Here is a 15,283-nt window from a genome sequence, read left to right as displayed (position 1 = left end):
AGGCTCAGAACACTCATCACAGTAGTTATTAGTGTATATGGTATGTTAATTATAGTCCAATTAAAATAACTTGATAGTTGACATCCGTCTCTTGCCGATACAGAGTTGCCACATTGGCTGCCAGCTACTGCTCAGCTACAGGCAACATAAAAAACATCAGGTTGCTTACCAAATGATTTTTATGCATAATGTGAAGCAATGCTGGAAGTAGCCACTGCGAGGTACGTCAGAAATGTGAGATGCTCTGTTGGCAACAGATTCTAAGCGACCAATGACTGAACTGCAGCAGACGATGTGTGTAGTAGCCCTGAATTTAAACTCCTGTCCCAACCTAACAACACCTCGTGATGTGCAATGTATCCGAGAAGATGGGGGCTACAGTCTGCAGCAGAATTAAAATCACGATCACTTTGTTCACGGCGATTAAAGCTAACCTCTATGAGAAAACTCATGACAGAGAAGTTTACATTGCAGCACCAAAGGCAACCTGTAATTTCTCACTGTCATTGGTTACCTGAAATTATCCTATTGGTTGCCTGCAATTATCCTCAAACTGGCTACACAAGCTGCCACTTTACCAACCGAAGAGCAGTCCTGGTTGGCACTTGACTGCAGATTATAGGTGACAAAGGCAGATTCCCAAGTGAAAAAGGAATGATAGGAAGAAAAATAATAACAAATAAGAAAGTCAATAAATGATGAAAGTTACATGGAAAAGTATTAGAAATAAAAAAATTCCAATACATTATGATGAAAGTCACATGGAAAAGTATTAGAAATAAAAAATTCTGATGCATTGGAACCTACATCCTTCAGCACAGGGAATTTATATGCTGACCACTGCACTGTGGCAGCACACTGTATTATAGCCTTATATTAATGACTCTGCTAAGCAGTCACAATGATGAATTGAGCCTTCACAAAGTCATCTTCACACAATGTCTTGCGAAGGTTATCTAATGTTTGACTTTGATGTAAAATGTATCCATTAGTTCACAAAAGTAACAAATAACAATGTTTATAAGGCTAGATGCTACACATTTATATGTGCATTATGTATGTATATTTACACTCCTGGAAATTGAAATAAGAACACCGTGAATTCATTGTCCCAGGAAGGGGAAACTTTATTGACACATTCCTGGGGTCAGATACATCACATGATCACACTGACAGAACCACAGGCACATAGACACAGGCAACAGAGCATGCACAATGTCGGCACTAGTACAGTGTATATCCACGTTTCGCAGCAATGCAGGCTGCTATTCTCCCATGGAGACGATCGTAGAGATGCTGGATGTAGTCCTGTGGAACGGCTTGCCATGCCATTTCCACCTGGCGCCTCAGTTGGACCAGCGTTCGTGCTGGACGTGCAGACCGCGTGAGACGACGCTTCATCCAGTCCCAAACATGCTCAATGGGGGACAGATCCGGAGATCTTGCTGGCCAGGGTAGTTGACTTACACCTTCTAGAGCACGTTGGGTGGCACGGGATACATGCGGACGTGCACTGTCCTGTTGGAACAGCAAGTTCCCTTGCCGGTCTACGAATGGTAGAACGATGGGTTCGATGACAGTTTGGATGTACCGTGCACTATTCAGTGTCCCCTCGACAATCACCAGTGGTGTACGGTCAGTGTAGGAGATCGCTCCCCACACCATGATGCCGGGTGTTGGCCCTGTGTGCCTCGGTCGTATGCAGTCCTGATTGTGGCGCTCACCTGCACGGCGCCAAACACGCATACGACCATCATTGGCACCAAGGCAGAAGCGACTCTCATCGCTGAAGACGACACGTCTCCATTCGTCCCTCCATTCACGCCTGTTGCGACACCACTGGAGGCGGGCTGCACGATGTTGGGGTGTGAGCGGAAGACGGCCTAACGGTGTGCGGGACCGTAGCCCAGCTTCATGGAGACGGTTGCGAATGGTCCTCGCCGCTACCCCAGGAGCAACAGTGTCCCTAATTTGCTGGGAAGTGGCGGTGCGGTCCCCTACGGCACTGCGTAGGATCCTACGGTCTTGGCGTGCATCCGTGCGTCGCTGCGGTCCGGTCCCAGGTCGACGGGCACGTGCACCTTCCGCCGACCACTGGCGACAACATCAATGTACTGTGGAGACCTCACGCCCCACGTGTTGAGCAATTCGGCGGTACGTCCACCCGGCCTCCCGCATGCCCACTATACGCCCTCGCTCAAAGTCCGTCAACTGCACATACGGTTCACGTCCACGATGTCGCGGCATGCTACCAGTGTTAAAGACTGCGATGGAGCTCCGTATGCCACGGCAAACTGGCTGACACTGACTGCGGTGGTGCACAAATGCTGCGCAGCTAGCGCCATTCGACGGCCAACACCGCGGTTCGTGGTGTGTCCGCTGTGCCGTGCGTGTGATCATTGCTTGTACAGCCCTCTCGCAGTGTCCGGAGCAAGTATGGTGGGTCTGACACACCGGTGTCAATGTGTTCTTTTTTCCATTTCCAGGAGTGTATTTCATATTCCAACTTTGCATTTATTAAAGAACATATCTCTCAGATTCACTACTCATATCTTGGATGTGGTCAAAGATTTTTATGGCTGCATATTTCACTTCTACCTGTTCTAGAGCGAGGTTAAATAGAGAGAATCATGGAGCTCACAGTTCAGCTCACAACCCACAACCATATTTAGGTACAATTACACAAACCACTGGTAATAATATAGCTTGAGAACCTTGTTCCCTATTAAATTGATCAGGCTGATCATGGTTACATCCTTTTTTCATTTTATGTCAATGATTTATCACTAAATATAACATCACACTCAGGTTTGTTTGCAGATGACATATCTGTAGACCTACTCATTGAAAGTGAGACCACAGAATAAGTTCTCCAGAGAGTCGTTGACAACCTAAATAAATTAGAACATTAGTTTAATGTAAATGGATTAAAACTTAACAGGAAGAAAGCCCACCTCAGACAGTTTAAAACCAAAGTCAAACTCATGTGACTTCCAAATTATCCATAAAAATCACTATATCAAAATACATTACCTCGCACGAGGAATGTTTTTAATGCTTTAACCACTAGGGAAGTTCAAAGTTCCTGTTCAGATAGTAGGTAATTCAGTTGTCTGCACCAAAGGTATTGGGCCAGTAAAGTTAAATGCACTAGTAAATGTTGTATGGGAACCTCGTAAACTGGACAATACATAGTGTGTTCCTGGTTTGACAAAAAAAAATCTTTTTTTCAGTGAGAGCAGTAGCCAGTAAAGGATTAGAAGTCACATTTAACAATAACAACATTCAGATATTTAGTGAGAGGCTGGTGGCAAGTGGTGTAAAAGCTGAAAGTTGTAATGGATCTGGGAGATGTGTTATTTTCTACCGGATTTGTCGATACCAAATTGTAAATGTTTTCTTATATTTTTTGTCAGAACTTTTTTTTATTAATTTGCCTTATTATGTGTTAATTTACTTATATTTTTGAGAGTGAAAGCATATTGATTACTATCAGTAAATGTGTCGAAGAATAGCAAAGAGACTGATTACAAGTGGAAGCTTGTGTGTTGTGTAAAATGTCTTTGATGCTGGAGTCGTCTTGACTATAGTCAGTTGGCAGTTAACTCTTAGTGTGTGTTGACAATAGAACAATGTGCAGGTCGCCATCATAAATAATTTTGAATTATGTTACTATTTTTTTATATAAACTTTAAGAAGAAACTACATTCGAAGAAATGGTAATTGAAGCAGCAAAAATGAGGCAAACACATTGAACCAGGTCATTTCTGCAGCCGACAAAGATGCATTGTGGAATCATACTTCCACTAGACAACTGAAGCCAAGACCAATATCGCCTTGTAAACATCTAACGGAAAAGGTACTGCCAAAAAATATGCCAAATTAAAGTAAATAAAAATAGTGAGCATATTTCAACTTTGTGTATCAGCCGGGAGACCATATTTCAAAATCAATGTTACAGAATGTTATTTTGTATGGAAAATGTGGAACAAGCAAGTTGTGTATCATCTGACTTTGCAGTGTTATGGCACAAAAGGTTGAAACACGTAAATTTTGAAAATTTGAAGAAACTGACTGATTGTGTCTTGATTCCACAAATACAATCAGTTGCTTTAAGTAAGTTCTTGTTTGAATCATGTCAGTATGGTAAATTGAATAGGAATGGATCCAGATCAAGTTTTCAGACTTGCTCCTGTGCTCAAAGGAGAATTTATTCATGCTTACGTATGTGGACAGATGCCACACACATCATTAGGTGGATCTAACTATTCTGTTATTTTATTCTGTTATTTTTCCTTACTTCATATAGGTTTGTATATTTTCTCGACATTAGAAGTGATATGGCTTCCATGTTCTTAGAGTTTCAACAGTCAGTGGAAAGGCTGTCAAGGAATAAGCTTAAAGTTACTATGACTGATAATGGGAGAGAGTTTATTCATGATCAATTTCATAATCATTTCAAGAAGACTGGTATCATCCATGAAACCTGTTCACCGTATACACCAGAGCAAAATGGTAAAGCTAAATGTGAAATCAGATCTATAGTCGAAAGTGCTCACCCAATGCTTCTCAATTCTTGTCTTAGACACACACTTCGGACAGAATCAACATGGTAGTGTATACATTAAATTACTGTCCACATAAGCCTAATTGTGATGAGATGCATTATGAGAAATGGTTCAGAAAGAAAAATCATTAAAGTGTATGAGGAGATTTGGTGCTGAATGCTTTATGCATATTCCCAAACAGTTTCAATCCAAATTTGAAAGTAAATGACAGTGTATGGTAATGATTGGTTACAATAACAATTAAAGGCATTATTAACCTGTAACAAACAAGATAACTGTTTCACAATACATGGTTTTCAATGAAAATGCCACAGGATATCCTACAGAACTTGGACCCAACAACATTATGCATGAGTACAACTTCCTGACAGATACAGAAGGAAATGAAGTTCAACAATCAGTTGAAAATGAAGAGGAATTTTTGCAAGAACATGGACCTTAAGCTACTGTGAAGGTTTCTCTGTTAGGAATAAATCTAAGAAAGCATGATGAACTTGCCCTACAGTTCCTTCCCAAAATAACTGGCTTATGCAGCAGTCAGTGATGAACTACAAACTTTCAGGGATGTAATGGCATCCAGAGAATGAGAAGTGGTATGAAGCAATGAAAAATGAAAAGTCTCCATGAACACTAAATGGTATCTGGGATTTAGTGGATCTGCCTCAAGATCGGCAGGATGTTAATTGTAAGTGGGTTTATAAAATTAAACATAAACCATATGGTAGAACAATGAGAAATAAAACTAGATTATGTGCAAAAGGTATTCTCAGAAACTGCAACACATTTCTCAACATTATGTACAGCTAAGGAATATCATCATTGACTAACAAAGCCACAAGAGTAACTAAGCATTCTGCAACAATCACTGACCGTGTACTAAATGACTTGGAGAAAGCAAACTGTAATGATGTTGTAGGTAACCTGGGCCTTTCATATCATGCCAGTCAGCTCTTAAAATTAAACATAGATGTGAAACAAAACACTCACACATAGAAGAGTTTTCTCTAAGCAAAAAAGGTTGAATTTACCATGAAAATGAACACTGAAACATGGGAAGAAGTGTCCTTGGAAACTAGTACGGACAGGAAGTTTTCAGTTTCTATCAAAATTTAAATTCAGGTTTGAAGAAGTGTCCCCAAAAGTACTATGAGTCACTAAAACACGAAACAACAGTAACTGGGTGACCAACAGGACAAGGAAAATCCTACGTAACACTCGAACACCTCAGCAGCATAAAAACCAACCAAAATGATACTGCATTTCAAAAATACTATCATCCATACAAAAAATATATATACAACAGTGTTAATAACAGTAAAATGGCCTCAATATGATAAACATTATAGAAAATGGAGAAAACAAAATGAAAGCATCCTGGAATGTCACCAAACAGGAGACAAATAGAAAAAAGACAGAACAGGTAAACATACACACAACACAATGGTGCCACAACACATTATCCAAACAAAAATTGCAAACTTTGCAAATCAATATTTCAGCAACATAGCTACCCAGCTACAACACAAATTTGACAAAATAAGCCTGTACAAACACTGAACTATGTTCCAAACACAATGATGCTGCAAGCCACCACTTCAGAAGAGATAAGCAATGTTGCTCAGAACCAAAAAAATAAAAGATATTGATGAAGTGCCTGTGTGCTTGCTGAAGGATTGTATAGACAGTATCATGAATGAATCATTCACCACAGGTTGCTCCCAAGAGGCAATAAAGCATGTGAAGGTCCTGCCCCTGCATAAGAAAGGAGACCCCAAAAATACAGAAAATTATTGGCCCTTCTCTTTACTGTTATCATTTTCAAAAGTAGCGGAATCCATAATGAAAATCAGACTCATGGGATACCTAACAAAGTGCAATCTTCTGTGTAAAGAAGAGTTTGGGTTCCGGCCTCATAAAAGCACACAATCAGCAATGGCTCATTTTACCAGTGTTGCTCTGAAAGCACTCAATAAATGACGGCATATAAAAGGCATCTTCCTTGACTTCAATAAAGCCTTTGACACAGTAGATTACACAATTTTGTTAAATAAACTGGAAGCTATAGGAATAAGAGGGGTAGCAAATAAGTGGTTTCATTCACACCCAAAAAACAGAGTGCTGCGGGTAGAAATCTCTCAAACAAACTACACCTTTCTGTCACTGAGTATATTAATATTGTAGCCCCAAGGAAGTGTGCTTGGTCCAATACTATTTGTGATATTTATCAACGATTTTCCCCAGTGTGTCAAACATGGTGAAACAGTATTGTTTGCTAATGACAGTAACATTCTAATCAGTGAAACATCATTAAGTGTACTAAAGGACAAAGCTGAAGAAACACTCAGGCATATTTCAGATGGGTAGACAACAACAAATTAACTTTGAATATAAAACAAACACAGTATTAGTTTCCACATAAGCAGAAAAACCAAAAATAACTATTTAAAAGTGAACAAAGAGCTCACAGAATATGTATCACAAACAGAATTTCTAAGGATACATGTTGACACACAACTAAAATGGACTGGGCATGTTAATGCCCTCAGGAAATGAATAGCTTCAGCATACTTTGCACTGAGAATAATAAATTTTGCGTGTAGTAGCTAATGCACCAGAACAACATACACTCCTGGAAATGTAAAAAAGAACACATTGACACCGGTGTGTCAGACCCACCATACTTGCTCTGGACACTGCGAGAGGGCTGTACAAGCAATGATCACACGCACGGCACAGCGGACACACCACGAACCGCGGTGTTGGCCGTCGAATGGCACTAGCTGCGCAGCATTTGTGCACCACCGCAGTCAGTGTCAGCCAGTTTGCCGTGGCATACGGAGCTCCATCGCAGTCTTTAACACTGGTAGCATGCCGCGACAGCGTGGACGTGAACCGTATGTGCAGTTGACGGACTTTGAGCGAGGGCGTATAGTGGGCATGCGGGAGGCCGGGTGGACGTACCGCCGAATTGCTCAACACGTGGGGTGTGAGGTCTCCACAGTACATTGATGTTGTCGCCAGTGGTCGGCGGAAGGTGCACGTGCCCGTCGACCTGGGACCGGACCGCAGCGACGCACGGATGCACGCCAAGACCGTAGGATCCTACGCAGTGCCGTAGGGGACCGCACCGCCACTTCCCAGCAAATTAGGGACACTGTTGCTCCTGGGGTAGCGGCGAGGACCATTCGCAACCGTCTCCATGAAGCTGGGCTACGGTCCCGCACACCGTTAGGCCGTCTTCCGCTCACGCCCCAACATCGTGCAGCCCGCCTCCAGTGGTGTTGCGACCGGCGTGAATAGAGGGACGAATGGAGACGTGTCGTCTTCAGCGATGAGAGTCGCTTCTGCCTTGGTGCCAATGATGGTCGTATGCGTGTTTGGCACCGTGCAGGTGAGCGCCACAATCAGGACTGCATACGACCGAGGCACACAGGGCCAACACCCGGCATCATGGTGTGGGGAGCGATCTCCTACACTGGCCGTACACCACTGGTGATCGTCAAGGGGACACTGAATAGTGCACGGTACATCCAAACCGTCATCGAACCCATCGTTCTACCATTCGTAGACCGGCAAGGGAACTTGCTGTTCCAACAGGACAGTGCACGTCCGCATGTATCCCGTGCCACCCAACGTGCTCTAGAAGGTGTAAGTCAACTACCCTGGCCAGCAAGATCTCCGGATCTGTCCCCCATTGAGCATGTTTGGGACTGGATGAAGCGTCGTCTCACGCGGTCTGCACGTCCAGCGCGAACGCTGGTCCAACTGAGGCGCCAGGTGGAAATGGCATGGCAAGCCGTTCCACAGGACTACATCCAGCATCTCTACGATCGTCTCCATGGGAGAATAGCAGCCTGCATTGCTGCGAAAGGTGGATATACACTGTACTAGTGCCGACATTGTGCATGCTCTGTTGCCTGTGTCTATGTGCCAGTGGTTCTGTCAGTGTGATCATGTGATGTATCTGACCCCAGGAATGTGTCAATAAAGTTTCCCCTTCCTGGGACAATGAATTCACGGTGTTCTTATTTCAATTTCCAGGAGTGTATTTTGCATATGTTCATCCTATGATGAGTGATGGGATAATATTCTGGGGAACAAATGACAAAAATCAGCAAGAGAACTCACTGCACTCAGCTGTTTAAATCTATGGGAATTTTGACTGTTCCATGTGAGTAAATTTTGCAAACAGTGATCCATATTATAAAACGACACTGATCAGTACCCAATGAACAGGTCTCTACACAAACATGGAACCAGATACAGCCATTACTTACATCTCAATAGAAAAAACAAAACAAAAACACAAAATTGTGTGCTACATAATGGAATTAAACTATACAATAAACTACCACAAGAGATCAAAGACAAAAGTGAAACACATGCCGTCAGCAATACCCTAAAAAATTATTTGTTATAAAAGTGTTTTTACACAATAAAAGATTACCTAAACTGATGGGTAAATTTTGTTGACAACTGTGCTAACGATTAATTACTGCAATTAGAGGCACTTGACAATATGTTCAATAGAACAGTTAAATGCAATGTCCAAATGGGGGTAACTCAGTAAGACAAGAAATGTATGTATATATTTATGTGGGTAATGTGCACATTTATATACCTTTGTGTCTGTATTTTATGTATTTATGTGTTGATAACATCCATACAATTTATATTTTCCATGGATGGATATATAAATAAAATAAATTATCTTTGCCACTTCTGACCAGTACACAGTCTTTTATTCCTTTGCACATGTACACATTTTTTTTTCCCCTAAGAAATGTTGTGTCTTGTATTTTAAGTGCTTTTGTTTTAGCCAGGAACTAAATGTCATTCATCATATGGTGCTATAATTTAATTATGGGCTGTACAACAATAATATTAACATTTTAGAACGCCTAAAGTTTGTACTTCCATAGGTACATATGAGAGTTCATTGAACACTGGGCTTCTGGTACACATTGCCTGTACCTCAGACCTTTGTTCATAGTTGAAATCATAGAAGAATTTATTTGCATGACCTGAGGTCACCAATGAACTACATAAATTATTGTTACTTTTGCAGGATAATTCCACTAACTCGTAGTTCTTCAGATGAGAGAAAGTTAGCCTTAACATATAAAAATATAATTATCACTGGCTACGTGACCAGGTTTGAAATACCATTAATGGCACAAAGTTATTAGAAATTGAATGCAACCTCGGTTTAGACAGCAGGGATAGAAAACATCGAGAGAAAGGTTATTTACAACTTGTACAGAAACCAGTAAAGACTCGAAGGAGAAGTTAGCCAAAGGAAGTAAAAGTTCATGGTGAACATCAACATGAGCACAGAAATGTAGCCATATTAAATCAAGTGATGATGGGTGAATTAGATTAGGAAATGAGACACTAAAAGTAATAAAGGAGTTTTTCTATTTGAGCAACAAAATTTAAAAAATTGATGATGGCAGAAGTAAACACGCTATAAAATGTAGACTGGGAACAATGTGAAAAGATTTTATGAAAAAGGTTTTTTTTTTTTTTAATATTTAACATACGTTTGTGCTTTGGTGGCTCAGTAGTTAAGTGCAAGATTATGTATCTAAAGGTATGGTGTTTGATCGTTGGTTAGTCCCTAGATTTTTGCGGGTCACCTCTGAAAATGTTTGTTAATGCGAAAAATGCCAATGTGCACCGTGGTTCGGGATTACAGAAGAGTCCAATTCCACCACTCTGCTTTGACCCATGACATCACCAATATGGCGGAAACGACCATTCTCAACGTCTCCAATATAGCACCTATAACATCATTACATAAATGACAACAAACACGAAAATACATACAAAACCAACAAACACATCTCTCTCCAAAAATATAATCAAACTAATGGGACCGGCGTGAGAAATTGGGGGTTTTTGGGTGGGGTGAAACTAAATACAAACACATACAGACACATACCACAATCCCAAACCACACAAAACGACAACATAAAAGCACCACAAAATTCCCAAATTCCGCTACACTTACAATATCGACAGAAATTGGTCACTTCCCTTCACCTACATAGCTCAACCGCAATTGTTGATACCACACATTAAGAAACCAAATACTCCAAAAATTATAATCACACCACAACTATCAATACCACAAAACCAACACCTAAACCAACACAAATTGGAATCAGACACTTCCCTTGGCCTATATAGGTCAACAGCAACTCGCGATACCACAACACACATAGCTAAGATGACAATTGGAAACTGACACTTCCCTTGACCTATATAGGTCAACAGTAACTCACGATACTAAAACACATAACAACGACTCATTGAAATCTAACACTTCCCTTGACCTGTATCTTGACCTATACAGGTCAACAACAGCTCACGATACCAAAACACACATAGCTACAATGACAAATTGGAATCAGTCACTGCCCACGACCTATACAGTCAGATACAACTGACAATACCAAAAAAATTGAAATCGAGTACTTCTCCTAAGATACATAAATCGACCACAAGTGCCGATACCAAAACATCAACTACCAACACATGCAGTAAATAACGCGAACTCAACAACACATAAAAACCCCACCGAACATCATAACACATGAACAATAGACTCAAAAAAACTACTACTTACCATAAAAAAGGCGCTACACACTAACCCCAATTCGCATAAACAGCTTGCATACCCCACATTTCACTATCTCCATCACAAGCCCAAAAAGTTGCAGAAACTTAATGAAGGACATGACACCTCCCATTTCAGCCTGCAGGCGCACACTATTATACTTAGAAGTCATATCCATACCTCACAAAAGAAGCCACAAAAGAAGTGACAAACAGCAAACCAATAATACCAAAAGACACCACAATAACATAAACACAATGGAAACTTAATTCTTAACTCACTGTCACTAATCTCCGTTGTTCTATAACAGTCACAACCGATAAATGCACACTTCAAGCACCAACATCCAAATGAACCCAATACACCACATAACACATGGACCATACACACACACACCACCATAGGACAGCACCAACCACAAGATGACATCTGCAAACACAACACACTCACAAATTAAACTCTGCGCCATCATGACATCACACAACACAACACCCTTACGTCACGGGTCAAAGCCGACGGGTGGGATCGGACGCCTCTGTTGACCCCAATGGTTCAGTGCCCATTTTAAACTGTAGGTCCTCCTGTAACTGGCTCCATAAGTCATTAAGGGTTAGAGGAAGGCAATGGCATTATCACTTCCAGCAGGATGATGCCCAGTGAAGCACTGTGGTGTTCAAAACAACCTTCAGGTTGATGTTAGTTTTAGTTGTATTAATTTAACTGTTAGGAAGTCTTTTCTTAAAATATTTTGAGTGTAGCCTTATACGGAAGTGAAACATCAACTATAAACAGCACAAACAAGAAGACAGTACAAGATTTTGAAATGCGTTGTTATGGAAGAAAGTTGATGATTAGAATGAAAAGATTATGAATCGAACTGCAGAGAAGACAGCTGTGTGGATAAACTTAACTGAAAGAAGGGATCAGTTGATAGAACACTTGCTCAGGCACCAAGAGATGGTTGAGTAGAGAGCTAAAACTTTAGAGGGAGAACAAAACTTGGGTACAGGAACCAGGTTCAAATGAATCAGCAACACAATCATCAGTTAGGCTGCAGCTCTCAGTTGTTATACATCTACAGATCAGCAAGTTAAGTGTTTATCTTTTTCTGCCTTTCCCCATACTATATTTATTAAATTTCACGCATGTTGTTCTGTTTAAGAGGTTTAATCTCACGTTTTTGTAATGGTAAATTCGCAGTAGTTGCTCAGTGAGCAGCCAGCTCCATAGCTTATTAACACATCACGTTCACTTGTGACACATCAGGAGGGTAGCATGTTGTATAGCCGGGATTCTGTCTGTTTTTATAGTTTACTTCGTCAATCAGTCTTGCTAGGATGGTTAGGATGTGTGCAGGCTGTATGCAAACACAGGATTACCTGGCCAGAGTTCACAGACAACTGAATGCACTTTTGGCAATGGTTAGTCACCTTCAGGCTGCTGCCTCAGGGTGTAGCAATGGTGGAGAATCTGGCGTGTCGCATGGGACACCTCAGGTGTCCCTTGTTTTGCCCACAGGCTCTGTTGCCAAGACACCTCCTAGTGTACCCAACACAGCTGATCCACCCTCACCGCAGGGTGAGTGGAGGGTAGCAAGTGGACATGTGACCGCTGCTTCAACAGAGTCTGAGCTCCAACATTGGGCGTATTAAGGAGCCACTTACACAGACAGCATTCAGGACTGGAAAAAATGTCAATGTGCGCTCGGTATGTCTACCAGGGGGCCTCATCCGAGATGTGGAGGCGGCCTTGTCTGTGGCTATCGAGCAAGCAGCGTGCAGTCAACTGGACGTTGTGACTCATGTCGGCACCAATGGCACTTGTCGCATGGGTTCTAAGGCCAGTTTATACAGGTGGCTGGCAGGGTGCAAGCAGAACTCACAATTTGCAGCATTGTTCCCACTGTTGATTGGGGTTCTCTGGTTTGGAGCAGTGTGGAGGGCCTCAGCTAAAGACATCATTGACTCTGTGGTGGTCTTTATTGCAGATTTCTAGACCTGTGTTATCAAGTGGGGATTTGTAGGACTCCCCTTGATTGGTCAGGGCTGCACTACATGAAGGAAGCAGCTACTCGGGTGGCAGAGTAATTGTGGAGTGCACATGGTTTTTTTTTAGGCTTGATGAACACTCACCAGTCGATGTGCAGCAAGGGAAGTCAGATGGCGTCCAGAGTAAACACACTTCAACCATCAAAAGTTTATCAGTAAACTGTCAAAGTATTCGTAAAAAGTTCCCGAATTTACTACCCTGCAGAAAAACTTTCATGCTCAAATTATTCTTGGGATTGAGAGCTGGCTGAAAATGCCAGTTGTGGAATGTATATTAGAACAATAGATTAGAGGACATAGGAGGAGGAGTGTTGATTGCAACTGACAAAAACATTGTTTCTATTGAGGTCAAAGTGGAGTCTGACAGTGAAGTTTTCTGATCATGTATAATAGTTACAGGTGAAACCAAGATTCCACTGTGACAGTTCTAGAGTCATTCAAAGAAAGTCTATGGTCAGTAGTGCATAAATACCTAGATCATGCAGTGCTAGTTGAAGGCAACTTGAACCTACCAAGAATAGACTGGGACGTCAATGGATTCATTGTGGGGGTACAGGCAGTCGTGTGAAATGTTTTTGAACAGGTTTTCTGAAAACTGTCTTGGGCAGCTAGCTCAGCAACCCACACGCAATGCAAATGTCTTGCACTTTGTAGCTGCAATTAGGCCAGATCTCATCAACAATGTCAGTATAGAAACGGGGATTATCGGTCATGTCATCATAACAATTATGGTTAATAAGTCAGTCAAGAAGGCTAGGAGTGTGTTTCTGCTATATGTAGCGAATAGGCATTTGTTAGCATCTCACTTAGAGAGTGAACAGATGTCGCTTAGTACAAGTGAGATGGACATAGAGGGATTACGGGCAAAGTTCAAGTAAATTGTAAATCACTGTCCAGAGGGTTATGTGCCTAGTAAGTAGATAAAGAATGGCAAAAACCCACCACAGTTTAATAATGGAATTTGGAGATGCTGAGGAAGCAGAGGTTGTTGCCCTCTCAGTTCAAAAGGGAACACACAATTGATGGAAAGCAAAGATTTGTAGAGATCTATGCATCTGTGAAAAGATCTATGCCTAAAGCAACAATAACTACTGCTGTTAACTTTAGCAAAAGATCTAGCAGAGAACGAGAGAAAATTCTGGTCCTATGTAAATTTGCCAAGCACGTCTGTTTGTTGACCAGTCTGGTGTGGCAGTTGAAGATAGCAAAATGAAAGCCGAAGTTTTAAATTTCGCATTCAAGAAACAATTCATGCAAGAGAATCACACAAACATACTTTCATTTGACCATAGGACAGATTCCCGTATGGATGACATAGTAATAAGCATCTCTGGCACAGAGAAAAAACTGCAAGGCTTGAAAGCAAATAAGTCACCAGGTCCGGACTGCACTTATTGCGAATCTTGCACTTATTGTGAATCTCTCACCCAGCATTAAGTTCCATGCAACTGGAAAAAAGTGCAAGTGACTCCTGTATATGAGGAGGATAAAAGAACAGACCCACGAAATTACAGACCAATAGCCCTATGTTCGGTTTGCTGCAGAATTATTGAACATATTCTCAGTTCAAATATAATAAATTTTCTTGGGACTGAGAAGCTAATGTCCAAGAATCAACATGGCTTCAGAAAGCATCGCTCGTGCAAAATTCAGCTTGCTCTTCTCTCACATGATATACAGTGAACTATGGATGAAGCACAACAGGTCTATTCCATATTTCTATATTAATGGAAATCATTTGACATGGTATCCCACTACAAGCTGCCGGAAAAGAACCCTGTGTGTTGTCTCAACAGCAAGTGTTTAACAGAGGCAAGGGTATGTCAGGTGTACCCCAGGGAAGTGTGATGCGACTGCTGTTGTTCTCTATATACATAAATGATTTGGCATATGAGATGGACAGCAATCTGCAGTTGTTTCCTGATGACACTGTTGTGTACGGTAAGGTGTCAAACTTGGGAACCTGTAGGAAGATACAGGATGACATAAACAAAATTTCCAGTTGGTGTGATGAATGGCAGCTACCTCTAAATGTGGGAAAATGT

The 15,283-nt window shown here is 41.4% G+C and overlaps 1 protein-coding gene across 1 annotated transcript in view; it reads right to left on the bottom strand.

Moving 5' to 3' along the window:
- LOC124615519 (polynucleotide 5'-hydroxyl-kinase NOL9) overlaps positions 1-15,283 on the bottom strand; it is a 72,320-nt gene that overhangs the window by 46,872 nt on the left and 10,165 nt on the right. The gene's annotated exons all lie outside the window — the stretch shown is intronic.

The sequence above is a fragment of the Schistocerca americana genome, chromosome 5 (assembly GCF_021461395.2).
Source record: "Schistocerca americana isolate TAMUIC-IGC-003095 chromosome 5, iqSchAmer2.1, whole genome shotgun sequence".
Lineage (NCBI taxonomy): Eukaryota > Metazoa > Arthropoda > Insecta > Orthoptera > Acrididae > Schistocerca > Schistocerca americana.
This window is presented reverse-complemented; position numbering and strand designations above follow the sequence as displayed.